Source organism: Melospiza melodia, chromosome Z, assembly GCF_035770615.1.
Source record: "Melospiza melodia melodia isolate bMelMel2 chromosome Z, bMelMel2.pri, whole genome shotgun sequence".
Lineage (NCBI taxonomy): Eukaryota > Metazoa > Chordata > Aves > Passeriformes > Passerellidae > Melospiza > Melospiza melodia.
This window is the reverse complement of record NC_086226.1, coordinates 37,105,375-37,127,740: the sequence shown is the minus strand read 5'-3', so window position 1 is coordinate 37,127,740 and position 22,366 is coordinate 37,105,375.

Below are 22,366 nucleotides of genomic sequence, written 5' to 3'. Positions count from 1 at the left end.
GACCAGAGACATTGAAAACATAATCACAGCAACTGCCCTGGGTAATTCAAGGAGCATACAGAGGGCCTTCAGTCTCATGGGAAAGCCAGGTTACACGAAGCTTTGTTCAAGCTACCTGTGTCTGTGAAGTCACATGTATCAGATCACTTGCAGTGGAAGGCCAGCTAGAAATGTTTTTTCTATGTCCATTAGAAGTCTTTGTGATCACCACAATTCACCATTTCTGCAGTAAAATTTACTGAAGGCATTTGATATTCATTGTGAAAACCATAGCAGAAAAAACCACATGCAATTGTAGTCCAAACAGGGGGCTTCCATTTTGCCTGTGGTGGATTCAGAGTTCAAGTTCTTTACCCAAGAAGGAGGACACACTTTCAGCTGTAGCTTCCATGTTACAGAAGAATATCTTTAACTGGAAACATATTCTGTGCTGAGTTCCTCAGTGTTACTCCAGAGTTTGTCCCCTAAATACTTTGTTTTTCTGCTCTTCTGGGGAGAGGACAATAAAGAGAGGAAACAACTATTTTTGGTTAGGATAGGTTAAAAAAATCTGAAAAAAATCAGTAGGAGCAGTACTTAAATGCCTCAGATTATTTATTTTCTAGTGTGTACTTGTCCAGTGTCCCCTTAAGTACCTGTCAACCTTCAGTAGTTACTGCTTTGTCACACTCTTGTTTTATGCTTGTACACTGAGCACAGCCACCTGCCTTAAGCTTTTGCTTGATTTCTCTATGTGAAGAGTTATAAACCACCCTTTTCAGTACAGAAAATCCTTGAAGTGGCACAATGCTCATGATCTGTAACTACATTAATTTATAGGAAAGTCCTTGCTGAAGACAAGAAAAATAAAACATTTTAGGTTTTCATTTTATCAGACCACTATACCAATGGCATCACTTCCAATTTAGATTCTATACCCATTAAAGATAGTTATATACTGTACAGAAGTTATATCCAACAGGATTTATAATTAAATGACATTAAAACATTCCTCATTAGTTTCCTCAAGGTTTTTGGACATGAGCCTCAGACTGCATTTTTCTGAGACATCATGAACACTGATGTGGAGGTATCTGTTTGTACTGACCATCACTTGTTATCCATAGGCATACAAAGCCCATTTCTAAATCTACCTGTGAGAAGCCCCAGTACTTCTAGAGGCAGCCAGGGTGGGTGTGGGCTGAACACCCTTTGCTGGCAGGACATGCTCTTCCCCACACTGAGACCTGTGCCACCACCTGCACTTCTCCAAGGACAGATTTCAGAATAAGGTTTGGACTATAGAGGGAAGGTAGGCCTGGTTTAAGTGTTAAAAAGTTAGTAAGGCCAGAACTGCCTGCCGTTTCAGACAAGGAACTTTGATCTGAGTTTATGACAGAGATGTAAATAACTAGACTGGAGCAGATTTTTTCCTCAACCTGAGGGAATTTTTAGGCTTTTACAATTCTTTTGTAGCTCAGATCAAGGCAGAAAGTTGAAATAATGGAAGCCCAGACAAATACACTTTCCTTCTTTCCTTCTGTGTCATGTTTTTCAGTGTCTATCACTTTAATTTTTCCTTTTTCTTTTATTTTTTTGTCTTTTGGAAGAATTCATGTGTCATATTTGATCTGGTATTCCTTTCCATCTGCCCTCCCTCTTCACAGTAAATGCCCACGCCTCTTGCTGCGTACTCTAACTAAATGGTTAAAGTTTTAAATTTAAAAAAATCAAAATGAGATATTTAAAATCTGAAGAGTATTTTCCATACATTTCAAGGCAGGAAGGCCTTCCAGTGGGTATATTGTCATAAACATTAAGTTTGGATGAAGTTCTGCTTCAGTGGCTGGCTACCTCTCAGATAAAATGTAGTGAAGTTCCAGGACTGATAATTGTAAGACAGAAGCAGGAGCTGAGCTTTTGCACCCTAGAAGTGAGTGTAGAGGGAACTGGCCTTGTTTACTAATGCTGGTTACTCTAGCAAGTCCAAATGTGGTTTAGTACTTCTGAAAGTCAAACCTTCTCATCAGGGACTCAAGCACAGATCCTGGATTTATCTTCACATTCAAATGTTTCTGCCCAGTGTTTTTTTAAAGACACCTATAGGTACAGCCTTCACCAAAATGGCTGTGGGAGTGTCTGGAGGACGACTGATTTTTCTCAGACTATGACTATGTCATATAGGGATCTATACTGCTGTAAACTTCTTCTCAGAGCACCTGTAGAATTTTTCCAGAGTCTGGTATGTCTGTCCTCTATTTATCTCCTTTATTAACTCCTTTGACTACTTTTCCAGCTGATTTGCTTAAATTTAAATTAACTTTGTTGAATTTCATGATGCTCACTCTCTACAGAAGAAAAAGGGGCAAATCCATTACTTCTTGTTTTACATCCATCACCAAAGTACTGAGTATGACATGAGTATAGTCATGTCTGTGGTGGGCTTGTATGTACCCTGTTACAGCAAGATTTAGTGTCCCATACAAAGATAGAGAGGAGTTTTATTAAAAAGATATGTGTTAAGTTTATCAGCTTCTGGCATATTCTCTCTTTGCTCACACCACAGATGCTGAAGGATAAACATACCTGCAGGAGTACCAATACTTAACATCAATAAGGACTGTCATCCAGTGAAAGATGTGCACATTCTGTTGTGATAAAATGACATTTCCTTAACATGTTGGCTCCTTTCTCATTGCTCGTTTGCATATGAAGCAGATTGTAAGGGATGCTTTACAGACAGGGAATAAGTTCTTCTTCATTCTTCCTCTTGAAGAATGCTTTTGTGCATTGGTACTCTAGCTGTGTCATCTAAAAGCTCTGCTCAAGGCCCATGACATTCAGGTTCTTGGGACAGATGAGCATATCAAATCCACAGTGCCATACCTTATGTTTTGCTCTCATCATGCCTCTTTTAATGGCAGGACACAGCATCCCAATTAAGACCCCTAGGCTGCAACTTCTCTTGCTCCAGCAATGACAGCAGTGGTGACAGTCGTTGTTGCACACTGATAGACACAGTGCCAAGCAGTGAACAAGCACAGAGCAAAGGCACTTTCCCCTCTTGGAGGCTGCAGCACAGCAGAAAGAGAAGTCCTAGGCACGTGGAAGACGAGGAAGCAGAAGGAGGGAGCTGGCTAAGCAGAGAGTATTTATAGTCAAAACGGCACGTGGGCAGTCTAATAATGTCAGGTTGTCCGTGGACAGCTGCAAAAAACAGCCAAGCCTCCTTCACCTGCAAACAACTGCAAAAACAGCTGTACCTCCACTAGTTGCCTTGTGATTCTGCCAGCTACCACCTGAGTACACAAAAATTAACCAACTGGTAGAACAGAATCAGAAGTCTGCCTCTAAAGTACAAACCTTATTCTCAAATCCATTCCTATGCATGCAGAGATGGGAACAGCTAAGTAGGGCTACTACTCAGAGATATGCTGAATTCCCTGAAACCCCAAGCATTTTGTCACCATGAAGCTCACTCAAAAATGTCACAGAGAAAACAACCATGGTCCTAAAACACCTTCTGGGCACCTGAATGCACAGCTCCCAGGAATGGCCACTGTCCTAGAAAATTTTGCCAATGATACCAGGAATAGAAGTTCAAACAGGGACCTGATTCACTGACGTTTGTTCTGTGAAATCTCACACTGATGCAATTTTGAGCAAATGCACATAGATAGAATCAACCCACTTCTACTTCAGATAAATAGAATTTGTTTATTTTCCATGCCCACAAATTAGCAGAATCAACCTGCCTCTTCCTTTAGCCCTGCATGATAGGCCCAACAAGCTAATCCAGAAGTAAAAAGTGATTTTCGCAAACTGACATGGGTAAGTTTTCAAGTCAACCCCATTTCTGCAAGAATCCTAGAAGAATAAAACTACAACAGAACATAAGAAAAAAGGATGACAGCAAAATTAAAAAAAAAAAACAAAAAAAACCAAAAAAAACCCCAAACAAACAAACAAACAAACAAAAAAAAAACCAAAAAAAACAAAAAACAAAACCACAACCAAACAGTTACTGGAGATGCAATAAAAAATCTGATTAACAAAAAATTACTTTGAGCAGTGTTTCTAATGCCTTGGCTTAGTGCTGTGTCTTAGCAGACAGTATGAGACAGCATACTTAATCTTGCATCCCTAGCTCTGGCCTAGATCAGTCCCTCATGTAAAGAAATGCCTCAAAGAAGCTTAATGAAGAGTGATGGCAAGAACAAGGCAAGGGGGTCCCCTTGGCAGACATCTGCCCTGGTGGATCCCAGCAGGAACATACAGCGCATATACTGTGGATACATAACATACTGCGCCACTTCCACTTCAGGGCATGTGTAAAACAGCTTGTTCCAGCCTCTTCCAGCTCCTCCACTATCTTCAATATGGAAAAGAAGTATCAGAACTCAACGTGAGGGTGTTGTACATCCCCTGGCAGTGCAACAAAGTGCACTTCAAACACAAAAGGGAGCTCTGGTGTTTGCATACAGAGCTACTGGGCTGACTGCAGCAATGCACACTCTCATCTCCTAATTCAGTCTTCAGCAGGTTTTAATTTATTTGCTCAGAAGTATTTATCTGCTATTTTAAAATCTCACTTTAAACCATTTTCACCTCCCTGCATCATTCCGATGTTGAAAGAACAGATACCTTGTATACATTATTGAACACTGAAGTCAGGGACAGAATAAAAAACAGAGAAGCTAAATCTAAACAAAATATACTCATCACTGTTCTTACACAGCTCACTAAGACCCAGACAAAATTGCCCTGTGATACCCAAATTATGCTGTACACCATTTAGAAATCAGAAGCTGAGGAAGATCTTTGGCAATGTTTCGTCAGCAGATAAGCCGGCTAAACATTAACCTCTTTTTTGCAATCCCTAATCAGAGGTTTCCATCCATACAGCTGCTCTGTACTCTGAACCTTGAGTTAATGTATCTCTATTTTACAGGAAAGCTTTGCTCACATTGCTTTTGGACTCTGCAGACCTGACAATGTGACCTCCGGCTGCCAGCTCAAAAAGCAACCTGATGATGCTTTGCTTAGGGCAAGTTAGTTAGCAAGTTCACGCCAGGTCCAGTGCTTAGCTTGGTAAGAATGGCTTGTGGTTTCCAAATGAAGTGCACCATCCTGAAATTAGGATTTCACTGACTGAGAAGAACCATGATGATTTGGAAAGTCACATTAGATATACAAAAATATTTCCAAATCCTGGTGCAGGAGTGCAGCAAGCCCGAAAAAAGTTGCTTGCCTGGAAAAGCAAACCTTGCCAATAGAGCATCTACAAGTTCTCAAGAATCTTTTTCCATGGAAAAAAACCCAGACATATTGGTGTTTATTGATGGTACATGTGGTCTATTTTTTACATGTAAATAAGAGAGAGAGAGAGACACTAGCTGATTGTTGTCATTTATCAGTATTAAGTATTAAAAATGAAATAGAGATAAGGGGCACAATAGCAGCAGAAGTGTTAGACTTGGACTATGAAAACTGTATTTTAATTTTGGTATTTTAGAATATTTTGTGATTTTTCAGTAGTGTGAAGCAGACGCAGTAAACTGAGGGCGGGGCATGTGTAGGGTCCAGGGGTCAGAGCAGCTCAGTGGCCCTCTGGTGTGTGATGGAGCTTGGGCAGCAGAATGTGGTGGGCAAGACTGGAGGATCTGAAGAGGAAGAAGCATCTAATATTACTCTCTGTCCCTCCTAGCCTGCCTGAATTCTGGAAAAGTTTTGTGGGCCGTGCTGGGCCAGCAAGTCCCACACAATGGAACCATTCCATCTTCCCCTCCCAAGTTCTCCTGCTCTGGAACTTGCAAAGTGCACTGATAGCTTGGGGGAAGTCTTGCTTGCAGTGTCCTGGATATCTGACCCTCATGCTTAAGTATCCCTCTGCAGATTTGGTCTGTCTCTTCTGTGTCCTGAGAATCTAGTTTTGAAATGCTTTTCCTCAGCTCCTGCTTAGACATTTAATTTTCCAGGCAAGAAATATAGCTCAGTCAAAATTCAGTGAACAATTCCTATACCACGCTGTACTTCATCACATACTTAACTGTAACTTTAGCACTGACCTGAAGGCGATGTAAGCACATACTCAACTTGCTGTCCATGCTAAATTATTTTCCTGAGCAAGGACTGACAGAAGGATCAATCCTTAGCTGAACTGAGGCCTTGTCAGATTTTATTTCTTAGAGTTCAGCTGGTTTTGCTGTTGTTTATCCTAAATCCTCCCAACAACAGCACAGCAGCATTGCAAGAATTTATTTTGCAACACAAGGAAAAATATGTTTTATGTATTCTGTCATAACTCAGTAACAATAGAAGAGATACAGCCACTAAAATAATTTATTTCTGGTTGGAAATCAGAGATGAACATTTTAAGCTGCAAAAGTGAATGTTTTTCAAACTCACAAAGGTTGAGAACTCAAGGGTGCTAACTGCGACTGCCTTGTGATCCTATTGCAGCCTTCGTGCAGAAGCTCCTGGGTAAATGCAATCTTCTCAGATGCAGTTTAAGGCAGTAAAGCCTCTGTAGAGGTTCTTACAGTACTGGAAAGCAGTTGGGTAAGACCAGGGATTATATTTATTCTTCCAGCTGTACAGCTCCAAGCATACTGACATTAGACAATAAGGGTCAGTAGCAGAGTGCAGGGTCACACACAGACTCACATCAACAACACAATACTAGTGATTGCGTTAGCTTTGGATTTGAGTGCAGATAAAGATATCATTTTCAGATTGCATTACAGCTGTGTCCAGGATGAGCTCTACACCAGCTCTCAGCAACCACAGTTCAAGCCTGAGGATCTAAATATTAGGCTCATGCAGTGAAGAGCAGTAACACAGAAGCCTTCCCTCATTCTCCATGTCCCTTCTGTATGCACTGTGGTGTTGAGGCACAGTGTTTGCTGCAGCTAACCAGCTGTTAGTAAGTGTGTGGACCCCTGCTCCTGTTCCAGACACAAATTCTGATAGAACAGCCTTGGTCCTGTGCATGCAAAAGGCAGAAGACCATCAACGTGGAGCTCAACATTGACCTAATGCCCTGCTCAGCTGCCTTTTCAGCCCTACATGGCACCCCTCCTGAGGCTTTTTCCAGAGGTATTGAAGTCCTTCCATATCCTCCCTGTCCTGGCCCTACCAAAAGTAGTTATCTCCCAAGCATCCTTCCCTTACAGACCTCTAGAAAGTTTTCCTATAAGCTGTTCCTTTTCACCTAGGTGGATCTGTTTCTCTCAAGGATCTTTATGTGCTCATTTCAGAGACTGAGAAAATAATTTCATCTAAGGAATCATACACAGCTTTACTCATAAATCCCCTGTGACACACTACCCTCACAAGCAGATTTCTTTTACCATTTTTGATGTCAGTTACAATCTACATTTCATTTCCATGTGTCAGAGGCTCCTCCTATGGAAAGGATTTCCAACATATTGAAGCAAAACCTGGTAACTGTTTAGGACTAATCAGTACTAAGCAGCATTATCTGATTTTTTACTGTCTCAAGAATGGTAATATATATTACACTGCAGTAAAGCCATTATATAATGACCCATCTGTGGAAGAAAAATTCTTATGAACCTACTGGTAAAGGGACAACCCATTTTAGCTGTGTATCTCTTCTACATGAAGCAGAAGAGTGTGGCTAGATTGTCCAAACTGCCTCTTCCAGGAAGGATGGTGAGAAGGAGAAGTCCATGGATAGACCCTGGAATACTGGAATACTGTACAGTGTGGACAGGGTGCATCACTATAAATGTCTGTATCTCTTTAGATTTACCTCTGTGGTCACTGAGGGATAGCAGAACCATATAGTGTCATGTGCAATTACAGACTTCATCCTTCTCTGTGTGAGAAGAGACAACACCGTTTTCATTAAATATCTTTTTATCCCAAACTAAGAACGGTCAACAACAGACCAATAAATTGGAAAGCAAATTATATCTGTTATTCAAACTAATGAAATCTCAAACTGAGCTATAAGCACAAAGGATCAGATGGTGATGTCCTCAAGGCCAGAGAACAGCACTAAATATGGGGTGGTGGAGCTTAATATTGGGTGCAAGGGAGATAAGGGATTAGCACTGCCATGAGGCAAAACCAAAAAAATAGAATGAAAGAAGAACAAGTGAAAGGAAGAAGTCTGATTAAGTACTGTCATGGTCATATGGAACTGAGTGGATTTTCCTCTGCAGAAGCATGTGGAAAAATGTTTGCTGATATTCTGAGAGTTCATGCACTGACCTTCCTCTCTCAATTGATTTTCACAAAGATGTCCCATTTCAGATGAACCCATCTGAACCTGTATGATATTTTGCTATATATGCTTATTTTATGAGGGTATGTTATGTACCATCTGTTATAGGGTCTGTACTAGAGACCATATAATATGTGATCTCTGCTTTAAAGTGGCCAGAATAAGCAGCAGAAAAACAGCAGTAATGTATTAGGATATCCAGCCTGCTGACGAAGCCACCAAAAGTGCCTTCCTGCCCTTGCAGTACATGGAGTAAGTATGCACTTTCTCAAGACTGAAGTATCTCTGCAATTCTTGTTTTCATTGTTACTGTCTGAGTTTCTACCAGTTCCCCTGATTTGTGCCACTCTCAAGGCAACAGTTGGTGGTGATGTGAAAGCTGCACTGAGAGGTGTTTTCTGAATTGCCTGTACTCAGAGAACACCTTTCAGCGCAGCTTTCACATCATCAGCAACTGTTGATGATGAGTTACAGGTGATCACAAGATTTTGGGTTATTAGTTTCAGTGGTGACTTTTTTTTCTCTTGCAATTTCCCTCTTTTGGCTTGTAGGTATGATTTATGGCTTGATATTTATTTATTTATTTATTTATTTATTTATTTATTTATTTATTGTGCAAGACCAATTATTCATTTCCTTTCCACATGAAAAGGAATATGTCCCCTTTTGTGTCAGCTTTCCCCTTCAGGTTTGCTGTTTCAGATGACATAATAGGTCTTAAAAGTTAAAATTGTCGATGGCTGGTCAACAGTTACAACACGTGGGACAGTAGGGCTAGACACAAGCTGCAGTGCTGATGGGGGAAAGGAGCTGAACAAACAATGCCAACAATGCCCTACGTGCTGCTGTGAGAGCCAAATGCACACATGGGGACAGGCAGGACTGTCTCTCTCCCTCAATCTCTTTCTTCCCATGGAGAGGACCTCAGGGTAATTATTTGCAGTACTTGATAAGCCTTCATCTGTTTGAGGAGCTATTCTCTTTAATCAAGAGAAGACATTAGGACAGGCCCTCAGCACACAAACAGTAAATTATGTTAATCTGTCCTTTGCTTATTTTACACCAAAATGACTACCTTAATTATGTATGTCAAAGACAGACATCCTCCTTCCTATCCAGCTCGGTAGGCACTGCCAGCAACTGCCAGCACAGGCCCTGAAGGTGACAGATTCATTGAGAATTCTTTTGAAATCTAATCCCACAAGCTTTCTGCTTTGCCACAAAGCATAAACTCCGATTTATCTTCATGACCATGCACAACTGCAAGTATAACTGACTGTGACAAAAATAACCTCCTAGCACCCAGCCCCAGCTTTTAACTCTGTAGCCATTTTTGACTGTGTGTGCCGCACATAGGTACTGCTCTGCTGCAGAAAGGTGGGGTTTGGAGGTCAGTGTGCTCTTCTGTGTAAACACAGTACACAATCCAAAACAGACTACCATTCTACCCTTTCCTAAGACAAAGTCTCCAAATAAAAAGAGCTAGCAAAAGACATAAAAAATTAGAACTCAAACATTCAGCTGAAGTTGATTTTGTCTCTTGTAACTCCACAAGCATGGCCCATTCTTGTAAGCATGTGGAAAGAATTTATGGACACCAGGGATGTCCACAAGTGACTGACTTGAGGTCCTCCCAAATGTTGTCAGTTAGTAATAAAGTACTTGCATTGCATGAATGGATCTTCACATTCATGCAATGCATCCCTCCATTCCGCTGATCACAATGCACTTCACAAAACTTGCATTTGCATGATCTCCAAGCATGAACAGGAATTCTCTTATTTCCATGGATGAGGCAATTGTATCACAGAAAAGTCTAATGATTTTTCCTCAGCCACACAAAGTCAGAAACTGATTGCAGGGACAGGTGACTCATCTTCCTGTCCTGAACCCTCAGATGACATCTGCTTGGGATGAAGAAAACAGGTTGCTTTTTCAATAGTAGGTTGTAATTGCTCCATCACAGGAAAGATTGTAAAGCTATTTTTCCTGATGATTGTAGACATCAAGCACACCATTTTAAGAGTTTAACAAAATGTGAACTATCATTAGGAAATTATGTTCCGTTCTCTGTCCGTGGTGCTGCCATTAAAAATGTAATCTTCTGTGCCATTCTGAAACCATGCCATATTGGTATCTATTCTTATGCTCTAAGAACTTATTCCATGAGCTCTGTGGATATATTTGCTATTTTGATAAATAGCTTTGTGAGAGTTCTTAGATAATAAATGCAGTGATCAGTCCTAACTGCCTGAATATGTGTTTTCAGAGCCTTTCACAAGTCAGGAGAATAAAGTGCCAACTCCTGATAAAGACCAAGATTTGACTAACCAAGTTCTTTGATAAACTTAGAGGGACATGGTGCAGAATAAGTGTTATCTTTCTTTCCTGAAGTGCTCAATATGAGTCTGATTTAAAACAAAGAAAGTGAGGGGAAATAAAGAAAAAATTCCTAAACCCATGGCCTAAATAAGGAAATAAAGAGAAATTATTAGGGTAAGGAAAGTTTTAAATATTGCAGGGATCCAGTTCTTCAAGTAGAAAGAGGTTTAATCAATTTTAAAATATTTAAACTAGGAAACCTAGAGTAGGAAATATTTAATATAATTCATTGCAGTAGAAAAGAAATATTACCAGAGATATGTGTGAAAGAAAGCTAGAATGATTCAGACCCAGGGTGATGAGGGATTCATAGTAGGCTCCCTCTTATTTTCTGGGCCAACACTTCTTATAATTTCCAGCTGCTTTTTTTTTTCCAATTCTGTTTCCAGCTGCCCTGCAAGCAAAAGGAGTGAGCATGCTGGCTGAGGGGACAGAGGCAGACTGGAGGAGACGGAGGCAAACTGATTGTCAGGAAGGTATCTGCATATGAAATGGCACCAGGGAACCAGAACACTTTCCAGAAGAGAAGAGACAGGGGGAATGCTGCAGGGACACTGCTGTTTTCCTTGGATGAGCTAGCCAGAATTTTGCTCTTTTGTTTGGGGTATGCTCTCCTCTTTGTGCTTTGCTTTCCTGTCTCATTGAGAGGGGTAAGAAGGAAAATATTTGGACATGGCTTGATAGTAAATAAATTTTTTTATTTATACACACACACAAGAAAAAGAAACATAGTTGAGGCCCCAAGATAATAAGAGGAGTGCAGTGATATATCTATTTACAATGGAACATTTGGTGGAAGATCATCCCACAAAAGTGCAACTTCCCCAGAGGAAGTGTTTTTTCCCTCTTGTGATTTCCTGTAGGCTCTTCTAGTCTTGGGGCTATAAGAGAAAAGGCTTTCAAAGAAGTACAAAAGAAATCATTGAATCATAGAATGGCTTGGGTTGGAAGGGATCTTTATGACAATTTAATTCCAAATCTTCTACCATGGGCAGGGGTGCCACACATTAGATCTGGTTAAATGAGAAATAGCTTGTCTGTCAAATGTAATGCCATTTGTCTTGTAATCACTGTATTCAGGAGCTTTCTTTGCTTTCTAAAACTCTCTTCTGGATTCAGCTTTTTGGGGGAATTAAATCGTTAGGCAGATCCAAAATTATTATGTCATTTACATTTCCCCGAGCCTTTTGCTTTGCCACCTTGTGGCACATCTGCTCTGTGGTGAGATAGTGAAGAGTGGGTGGCACAAGTAGAATAAGACTCACAAGTATGGTACCATAGGATGGCTTTTGCTTGTTTGCTTCCAGTTGCAAGATATTAAACACATTTTGGGTTGCTGTTACACATTAAACACAGCACTCACCGCTTTTCATAGGAATCCAATGTTTATCTAGCACAGCGTTTGGCTCAGGCAAACACTCTGAACAGTCTGAATGAGACAGCCTGCTGAATTATAATCTATTCTGATGCTGTAGGAGCAAACTCCTTTGATGCAGAGGCATGTCATGATGTTTTCTCATCTACAGCATTTGTATTCAGGTATTTTTATTACTCCCATTTGGTCTTCACTCAAAGTTCACCCCCTTCCTGTTATTTTGGTGCTGATCAGAACTAACGTTTTTCAAAAGTTTCTCCTTCAACCCTTTCTGAACAATTTCTGAAGAGAGATGACTATGAAATCCTATGAGCAAGAACAAATACTTTTTAACAGACTATAGGTAGATGCTAACATGTTAGCGTGTTGCAAAACTATGATTTCATTGCAGGGGTTGACCTCATGGTCAAAAGATTTAAAAGAAAATATTTCTCTAGTTGCTTCATAATCCCATTACTGAGAAGTGCTTTGGTGACAAGCACAATTTATAGAATCAGTCAGGTACAAAAAGCTTTTTCCAGGAGATTCCATGTTGTGGTTCAGGAGAGCCACCTTCCCCATGGCAGTGCAGTCAAACTCTGTTGGTAATGCTGTTAATAGATATTTTTCATTAGCTATGGCTGGAATAGGTTTGAGTTTTATGTGGTCACTCTGATTTCTTGCAGCGCTTCTCTGATACATGACTCTGTTAACATGCTGAAATGTGAAAGAAGGGGAAACATAGGGTTTTGTGTGTTTCCAGTGTGGTCTCCTACATAGAAAGGTCTTCTGCAGTGCCAAGGATGCTTATCACTTGTATCTGACACTGACAATGTGCAAAGTCCCTGACATTGTGCTAAGCTGATCTCTGGAGAGAATGGGAAGCACTCAGGGCTGAAAAGCGGATGTAAATGTTGGGATAGTCTGGATTGTGGAAAATTTGACTGCTGCAAACAGAACTGAAACTTCACCCTACCTTTGACACTTTCATTTTAGAGGATGTGGGGAACATTTGCAGCATGGCTGATTCCGGTAATCTTTCCAAACCTTTTGTTTTATTCTGCATTTTCATGTTTAAAACTGATTTCTTCTGCAGGAGTGGTTTGGGGACAGCTTGCACTCCAGTGATAGGAGTCCCTGTTGGTGTTTAGCTATAATCAGTTTTTAGGTGCTTTAAGAAAGGGGCAACAGTCCTACAATGTAGACTTCAAGTGTGAAGCAATGAAACACTTTGTGGCTGAAGGTGGAAGAAGAAGGTAACACACAGAGAGGAAGCATTACTCTGTTGAGTTCTAAGGCGCAAAGGGAATAGTGTTGTATCATATATCTCTTCATTCACTCTCCCTGTTGTATAAAATCCCCTAAATCCTTCTCTCCTTTTTGGGAAGTATAAAAAGAAGAACAGCAAATGATTAAAACAGTCCTGGTGCACTAAATAAATAACAAAAAGTCCCAAATCAAAACAAAAATCCAACAACAACCAAACCAAACCAACCAACCAACCAAACAAAAAAACCCCAAAACCCAAACCAAGCCAAACTAAAGAAATCCCACCAAAACCAAACCAAACCAAACCAAACCAAACCAAAAAACTCAAACCAACAAAAAACTAACAAAACAAAACAAAACCCCAAATCCCAAACCAACCAACCAACCAACCAAAAAAGTAAAAATCTAACATACTAGGATTGTTAGGAGATTTTGATGCTGCCTGCCTTAACATTAGGAATAGCAATCCTTTCTGAGTACATAGAGGAAGGCTGGTTACCTTCTTGTTCAAGCTTTCTGGTTTGGCTGGATACTTAGGGTATTTCAGTCTTCCCATTCTTAACAGAAGAGAGTCATACACTGATCCTGAGAACTCAATGAAAAAACAAAGGTTGGGGTGATGACCTGGGTTGTAAATTAAATTTGGAGTACCCAAAAGAGTGAAAGTCTTGAGAGAAGCAGAAAAGCTGAATAAGCACACTGATTTCAGTCAGTAAATTTGTTTCTCATAAACACAGTCTTTAATATACTTTTCAATAGAGAGGGACTTCACATTAATGTCCCTCATCCTACTGTTCCTGTGATTTTTCAGTAGACAGTCTAGTCAGCTGTGCTAATGCAGTAATTAATATCTTGTGTCCCTTGAGTCTGATCAAGCCTTTAGCACAGAGACTAAAACCTCCCAAACACAATTCTTCCCTTCTGCTTGGCCCAAATACTGTCCTTTCCCATATCATCAGAAAAACTAGCTCAGCCATCCTTTAGGAGTCTGGTCTTTGGGCTGTGTCCTCTTTCCCTGCAGCACTTTGCTTCCTGCAATGCTGGTGAGTTAAAGGTTATGTATCTCAGTGAACCAGTGTAGCTAGCAGCAAAAACCTTCTTCAACAGAAAAATTGTAAATCTGACAATAGGGTGATGCTCCTGCTGCCTTGTGAACAATAAAAGATTGTTCGTTCAGTGTCATGTATTTTAGTCAGAAGACCTTTTTTAAAATGAAGTAATTAAAATGTAGTAATTCCAGCATGAAATTTCATTCAGAAATAGTGGAGTCCTTAGGAGACTTGTGGCTCCTAACCAAGGGTCATAATAGCAAAGAGGGTAACTGATCACAGAACTCAGGATAAAGGTGGCACAGCCTGTGTGTTATCAGGCTGAGAATTTGAAAGGTGGGGTATCCATAACTGATAAGGAGTTGACAGTTAGAGATTTGCCCTACTATTGCAACCTCTCACTACTTCTAAGATGAGAAACATTTTAATCAGGGGTTTTCAAGACACAATTAATTAATTCATTGGCAAAACTTCTCTCTGAAGGACTACAGGCTTGGGCAGATGGGTGAGGTTTTAGCATACACTGGGAAGATGGAAGATGCTTCCTCCACACCAGGTTTAGTTGGGGCAGTTCTCTGCCTGAGCAGGGCCGTGGTGGAATGCTCTACTCCACGTGGGAGAGACAGTAAAGAAGTGGTCTGTAGACATCTGCAGCCATGGAAGAAAAACTCAAAATGAATAAGCAAGTGGGAAAGACATTTTCTGGAGGAAAATCATAGGTTCAGAAGAGGCAAGAAAAACTGAAGAAATAAGTGAAAAAGGCATATCTCCCTCAGCATTGGTATAGTGAACAGTAAGTAAGAGGAGAGAGCTATGCAATGAACTCTGAATAAAGTCCAGGTTTGGCTTTGCCAATATCCTGTGAGTAAAAACACCCAAATAATTTCATCTTCCCTGTGTTTTTTTTTTCCCCATCACACTATGCTAATGTCTCTTGCTCCAGGTTTGCATGAGTCCTGGTTCCAGCCAGTATACAGTTAATTTTTTGCAGTAACTGTAATGGGGTGTAGGTGGAACACAGAGGTTATTCTATACCATCTCTTGTCATTGCCAGGAGCAGGGGAAAGGAACTCTCACTTCCAGAGAAAAGGGCTTGCTCCTAGTCAAGAAAATGTGGTGGAGGGAGCTGTCCAGTATTCTCTATTATTGGGGGTGTTTGTCCATGTGAATACTTTTTTTTCTTATAGCCTTTGTTAATAATATTTTTGCCATTACTATTTGTTTTCTTATCTCATTGCTGTTTCCGGTAAATTGTTCTTATCTCATTCAGCCCACGACCTTTGCCTTCTGTGCCTTCAGTAGGAGCAGCATATGGTTGGGAGAGTCTCCATGGAGCAATGAACTGGGGAAGTACCATTCCTATGCCACAGCAGCATAGTTCCAGCTCAGGAGAGCCTCAGGTTTCCTGGGGCCTCCAGACACCATGGCAATGAAATATTACCTCACTGAAACAGAAGTAACAGAACAAAGGCCAGGTCCAAGCACAGGCCTGGAAAATGAAGGTAGTAGAGAGGAAAAACAAAAGATATCCAGAACCTTTTCTAGGAAGGAGGGGTGCTCATGGCCCCTGAAATGTCTGGATCTCCTTTTGTCCATCCTTTCCTTCTTGTCATTCCCCTTGTATTGTACCTTCATTTTATAGTTATCAGCCAGCATCCAACAGCTGAAATCTACACGTGTTGTTCTCAACTAAGACTCTCACACTGCTAAAAACTACCTCTCTGTTTCCATGGAAATGAAAGCTAAGAGCTACGACAATAAAATAGGAGAAAACCATCAAAAGAGAGCAGTTGAATACCTTTATCTTAGTTCTACTTAGTAGTAGCAAGAAGGCAAATGCGTTCCATCTACAGCAATTTCCAATGGTGGATGTCAAAATTCTTTCCAAGAGTAACTACAGCTAGGCTCAAAATGTCCTTAAGGAAATAGTTCTCCCTTTTCCTAATGGACAAACAGGCTTTTTGGGCTCCCTTCCCATGTAGGTGTGAACATCCCTGTTTGAGGCTGGGCCTTTCGGACATTACATAGCAAAGTCATACAGCATGTGACTTGACAGGACTATATCAATATGATCAGGAATAGATTCCTATATGAGATGCCTATCTCATCACTTTCCCTCAAGAACAATCTTCTTCCTAGGTGCAGAAGGAACAAAAATGGCCTTTCCTGGCTTTGTGGGGATACAGATTGAAATTAAATACCACCAAAAATAACAAGTGGGGTGTCTGACTTTTATTCCCACAACCATTCTCAGACGAAAATTAGATCAGGGAGTAATAAAGCCTTTCAAGCTCCTTTAAAACAATTGCCTATACCATATGCTTGACCTCCCTTCTCCCATTTCCATGGAAACAGAGCAGAAAAAATACAATAGAATGGGACAGAGGACAATTATGTCAAATATATGTAATAGTTCTCACTAATAGTTCTCACTGCAATTTCAGATGGGGTGCATTTTAAGGAAGGGGAAAGTTAAAATCTGATGGGTATCTAAAGGTGGATCATTCACCAATATAAATTTTCTGCAGCTAGTCAAATCTCTTTTTCTTTATGATTCGCATCACGATAAACTTTATTGCACTGATGTGAGAGTGACTGAGCAGTGGAACACAAGGCCCACAGAGGCTGTAGAGTCTCCTTCCCTGGAGATATTAAAAAATTTCTGGGCACAGTCCTGTGTAATGTGGGCTAGGGGACTCTACTCTACTCTAGATGTGTAGGGGACATCTTGACCAGGGAGGTTGGTCTAGATGGCCTCCAAGGGCTCTTTCAACTTTATCCATTCAGTGATTGATAAACCTCTTCAGCTTGGTTCTTGGTTAAAGCAAAATTGGCCTTGTGGAACAAATGTATTAGAATAGGCATAAATAAAGACCACAGCCTTAAAACATATTTCAGACACAGAAATAAGCCTGTCTATCTATTTGTGGGTCCATGCACCTTTGCAATACCTATGCACATCTGTGTTTCCACACAGGGTCAAGTCTGTAGCACTGATTTCAAATGCCAAATTCCATATAATTATCTTTGCTTTCTGGAGTGATATAAATGTGTTAATGAATTATATTAATCATTCTGGATGGTACTGCAGCTTAATGGGAACACAGCAACATTTTTCCTGTTGGTGAAATATGCACAAACGACAATCTGCGCATCCATCAACAATCCATGGGAGGCAGCAGGCTCTAGATTTTGGCTCCTCCTTTTTTTTTGGTAGAGAGATGAGGAGAAACTGGCGATCATGGGTTCACACACTTGTTTATTTTGTGTCACTTACAGAAGCAACAAAAAATTCCAGAGCAGTCATTAACATACAGCTGTAATATTTTAAATAGATCAAACAGACATTGGGGAAAAAAAAAGAAGGAAAACCCTTCCATAAATTTTTGATGTCATCCTGGCATGCAGGTGCATGAGATCAGACATCTGCATGGTCTGACTGTTGTGAAGGTCTGTTTGGGCTCAGAAGTTTGCATGTGTGAATCTTTGTCCATTTTTCAAGTTAAACCAGTCAAGAGTTTTCCAATTAAACCCTCCTAAATGAGGTATATTCTCCAGAAAAGTGCATTATCTTACACAGGGGAAGAGGGGGACATGGACTGTTAGGACTTTACCCAACAGACTCTGACTCTCATGAAAGACTCTTTGAGCAAGAAGACCAGGTCGCCTTAAACAAAAATCTTGTAAGATACTGTAATTCTTCATTACAGCTGCTTCACAGCAACTTTGTACTCTCTTCTGTCCTTGCTATGGACCATTTGGCTTAGAAAATACAGGAAAAAATACCCTGAGACCAGTAGCAGCCTCAAAGTCTCTTGTTAAAATACCCAGTATTACTCAGAAAAGGAGACTGAGGACTTTAGTGAGAAAGGGGGACATGAAATGCAGAGTCTTGGGGAAAGAAGAGCCATTTAAGGCTCTTACAAAGAAGAGTCTGCTGGCAGGAGGAGGAAGGGAGCAGGTCACTGAGTATAGTCTTGCAACATACTCATTGGGAAAATGCAAACAGAGTAAGTGAGGGGGAGCTGTGGTCTGCTTATGGATATTCTGAAAGCAGACAAACAGGCTGATTTAACTGGATAAGTTATTAACCATGAATTGCTCTTTCCACCTGGATGATTAAAAACTCTGTTTATCTTTGTAGCCCATTTTGTATTTCTCCACAGACCTCACAGGCAAATTCAGAACTGGTTACTTAGGAAAGGCGTTTTGATAAAGGGACAAGGTAAATTAGTCAACTTGATTACAGTGGCTTCCTGCCCAAGGGCATTTGACAAAGATTACATTACACAAAGAAATAATTCAGATTTGCCTCTGAAACAACCACATGACTAGCTCTGACCCTTTATAAGAAACCTTGTCAGTTGCTTACCTGCACAATTAAAAGTCTGTATCTCACTTTGGCCTGAATAGAGCTAGTTCAACTCCCCTTGAACTTTACTCAGAAAACTCTGAATTTAGACAAAGATAAAGCAGATGTATCTTTACTGACAAAGCTGAGATGTTTTTGTAAGTTTGATCTGAACTAAAGAGAGCTGTTAAGTAATGGTGTCCTTTCAGTCCAGCAAAGGAAAGTAGGAACTGCTGGATAATTTATTTATCCTAAGATACTGCAAAGAAAAAAAACTGCTGTCCTGGGAGAGTCCTACCTTTGGTGCTAGGAAACAGTCAGAGCAAGGTAGGTTTAAAAAAAACAGAAGTGCAGCATTAAAATACATCTCCAAACTGCTTAGGAAAGCTTTGCTTTCTGCCCCATCTAACTGTGCAATAAAGTGAGATCACAGCAAATCAAACAGGTTTTGCCTGGAAGCCACCCAGAGGAGTCTGCTGCTTCTGAAAAAAGGAAGACAAAACTTTGCTCTTGGTCTGATTGCCATGGCTATCTGCTTCTGCCCTGCTAGACCTGCCTATACATCTGTGAGGGACAACTGCCCCCAGAACACCCCTTCAGATCCGGTTTGTGCTCGTGACTCTCCAGGCGGCCTTTCAGCCTGAATAGCTCGTTAGTCCTCCTCCTCCCATTATCACAACTCTCCTGTGCATTGGCCTCCTTTGTTATTGTATCCCACACTGACTGCAGAATTGAATATGTGGCTCCCACCACCACCAGTGCTACGATTTTTTTAGTTGCTTACCAGAATATTTTAGGTCTGGTAACAAAGATTCTTCATGTATGAGAGGTGAGAGTAGGTGACTGATGTTAGCTCCTTTGCTTCTCGGCTTTCCCACTCCTTGCTCTATGCCCATTTTTCAGTTAAATATCTTCTTGTTTCATGGGCCAGCAGTAGTTTCCCAGTCACTTGTCTCCCAGCTGCCTAAGGAGGAAAGTGCAGGGAGTCGAGTACTACAGGGAGGAAGGCTGATGTTCACCCTTTTGGGCTTTATTTTTCTTGCTCTTGGTTAATACTCAGGTGCAGTACTTATCTTCAGACCTAGATGGTGGTGTCTCTGCTCTCTTGTAGGGGAGCATGAACCTCTTTACCATGGATGGTTCAGGTCCACTCCTGTGGGAAAGGGATATCCTGCAGTGGGTTCTGTGCTGCAGAGTGAGGCTGCTTATGGCCCACTAGGTCACACTGCAATTGTGCCTTGCACATGATTCTGGGAACCTATGACAGGCTCCTTTCTCAGAAAATTCTCAGACATAAATTCTGGCTTTCTTCCAATGACCTGAAATTAATCCACCAAAACTTCAAAGAAGGCATACAGAGGATTGAGGTATGATAAAGTTGAGGGTGCTTTTGCTTGACTCTATTTTGGAAGTCATGTGGCTTTTTTTTAGGAAATCCTTTGGGTCTTTTGAGGAGAAACTTGGCTACTTAGAGAGAGAATCCTGCTCATCCCTGGATCTCAGGGTCCCAGGAGCTGCTTCCAGAGCTGCCTCTTTGTCTCTGAGACCAGCTCAGTTCTAATCCCTCTGAGGTGCAGTGTCTCCAGACTGATGTGGCGCAGTGTGGGGTGGTCCTGCTGGGAGGTGGCACCAGTGATGCCATGCTCAGAAATCACAGCTATCAGACTATGGTGAATGTGGGTGAGGGGCCATCTCCTTAAAGAGATATAACTGCAGCCCTATTACTTTGACTTTTCTGCTTATGAGCTCAGGAATGTAACCTTGGAAATGCTGTTCAGTTTTCCAAATATTACCTTTTGCTTCCAAACATTCATCAGTAATCTTATCAGCAGTGCTGTACAGTTTTTGCAGTGAGCTAGATTGCCAAAATAGTTTTAGTTGGGTTGTGACTCAAAAGATCTGGTGCCTGTCCCACACTCTGCTGCTAAGATGATCTGCAACTGTGAGTAAATCCCTTCTGGCTGTAATGCAGTGAAGTGAACTAACAGCAAAGTGAGGGAATTTAATGTTTTGCTTATTCAGATGCAGTAATTTTTATGCCCCCATAACATGATAAGAAGTAATGCAATGAGTGAAAAACACAGATAAGGTCTGCAAAGCTTCAGCAGAGCACCAGAGAACACAGAAAAAGAAGACCCAACCTTCTAGAAAGTTCCATCTAGTCTTTCAGGTACCTGGAGCCTGTTGAAATGTTTTATCATTCATCAGATCATGCTAATATTTAAATTTATTTATGAAAAAGCTGTATAGCTATATAGTTGTAATTATAAACATAGGTTGCAGTTTTAAGATGGTTTAAGCCTCAATAGTTTATACATGCATGTAGCTCTACACAAGCATAACTGGAGAATCACACACTCTCTTAGATGTGCATATCTGTTTCTTTCTGTTTTAAAGGAATGAAGACCAGGATAATATTCTTGGATAATATTCTATATAGTCTAGTGTAATAAAGATCTCAACTGAATAAAACCCAAACAAACACAAAATCAGCTCAAGTTTAACTCTCTGCCTTCTAAAGGTGGTAGAAATCAACCAATCTACTCAAAATATACTGAAGAGACAGCAGACCAATGTCATAATTTTCATTTAGAAAACCATGCCAAAAGTCAAACTTAGATTTCCAAAGACTTTTATAGTCCTCACACTCTACCATTTAAATAAGAAGAATTAATTATTTAAAAACATTTTTCCAGAAAATATTCTCTATCAATTTGTTTACCTTTCTACACTCTAACTTCATAGATTATTTACTGTGTTTCACACTTGTCTCCAAATCTCTGCCCCTTTACTTTTCACTATTTAAAACAACTTATGAAAGAACCCATTAAAAGTCAGCATAGCCTCAGACTCAGGTTAGTGAGACATTGGATCAGCTCCTCCCTACTTCCCAGCTTTATCTTGGTCTACAAAGCAATTTGCAAATTAAGCTTGTCTACCTGGCTGATCAGTGACTGTACCTATCGTGTGAACTGGTTGTGTACAGCTTGTGAAAAGACTGCTAAGATCATCCACACACAATAAACACTAAGGCCTTTCGTGACATTGCCCGAAAAATCCACCAAAGAGTACCATGAAAGTTGAGCAAATAAATACACAAAAAAGAGATAGTCAGAAACAATGAAGAATATGGGAAAAGGGCAAAACCACTAAATTATTTTATTGTCTTGTCTTGACATAGAGCATTTATTCCTTCTAATTAATCCTCATTACAGAACTGTTTCACATTATTATCTACATGGGATAATTAAATTTTTTCTTATTCTGAAGAAAAATGTGGACATATTCCTTGTTGTCACTGAGGAAGCTTATCCAAATTCTTGCTCAGATTCTCTGTGAAAGGATCCAGAGCTGTTCCCTCAGCTCTCCAAGCCTGGGCTGCTAGCATATCCTGTCCACACATTTTCAGCAGTGGTCATGGGACTGACTGCATTTTCTGGGGACATTCTCACTGAAGAGATACCCAGTAGTGTTACTTCTGCATTCCACTAAATTTTTATGGATGTAACTCCCTAAAGTAGCCAAAGATGCAGGACTGAACTGTTATAGACAGACTGCTTGTCATCTTCATGTATTCCTGAGCACTATCCTTGCCAGGGGCTCCAGCCTGACTCCAGTGATATTACAGAATATTGAAGGAATTTAGCACCTTGTATACAGAGTTTGGCACAAATAAAGTATTTCATTGCCTTTGGATGAAACAGTTTAAATTGACTTTTTTTGGAGCA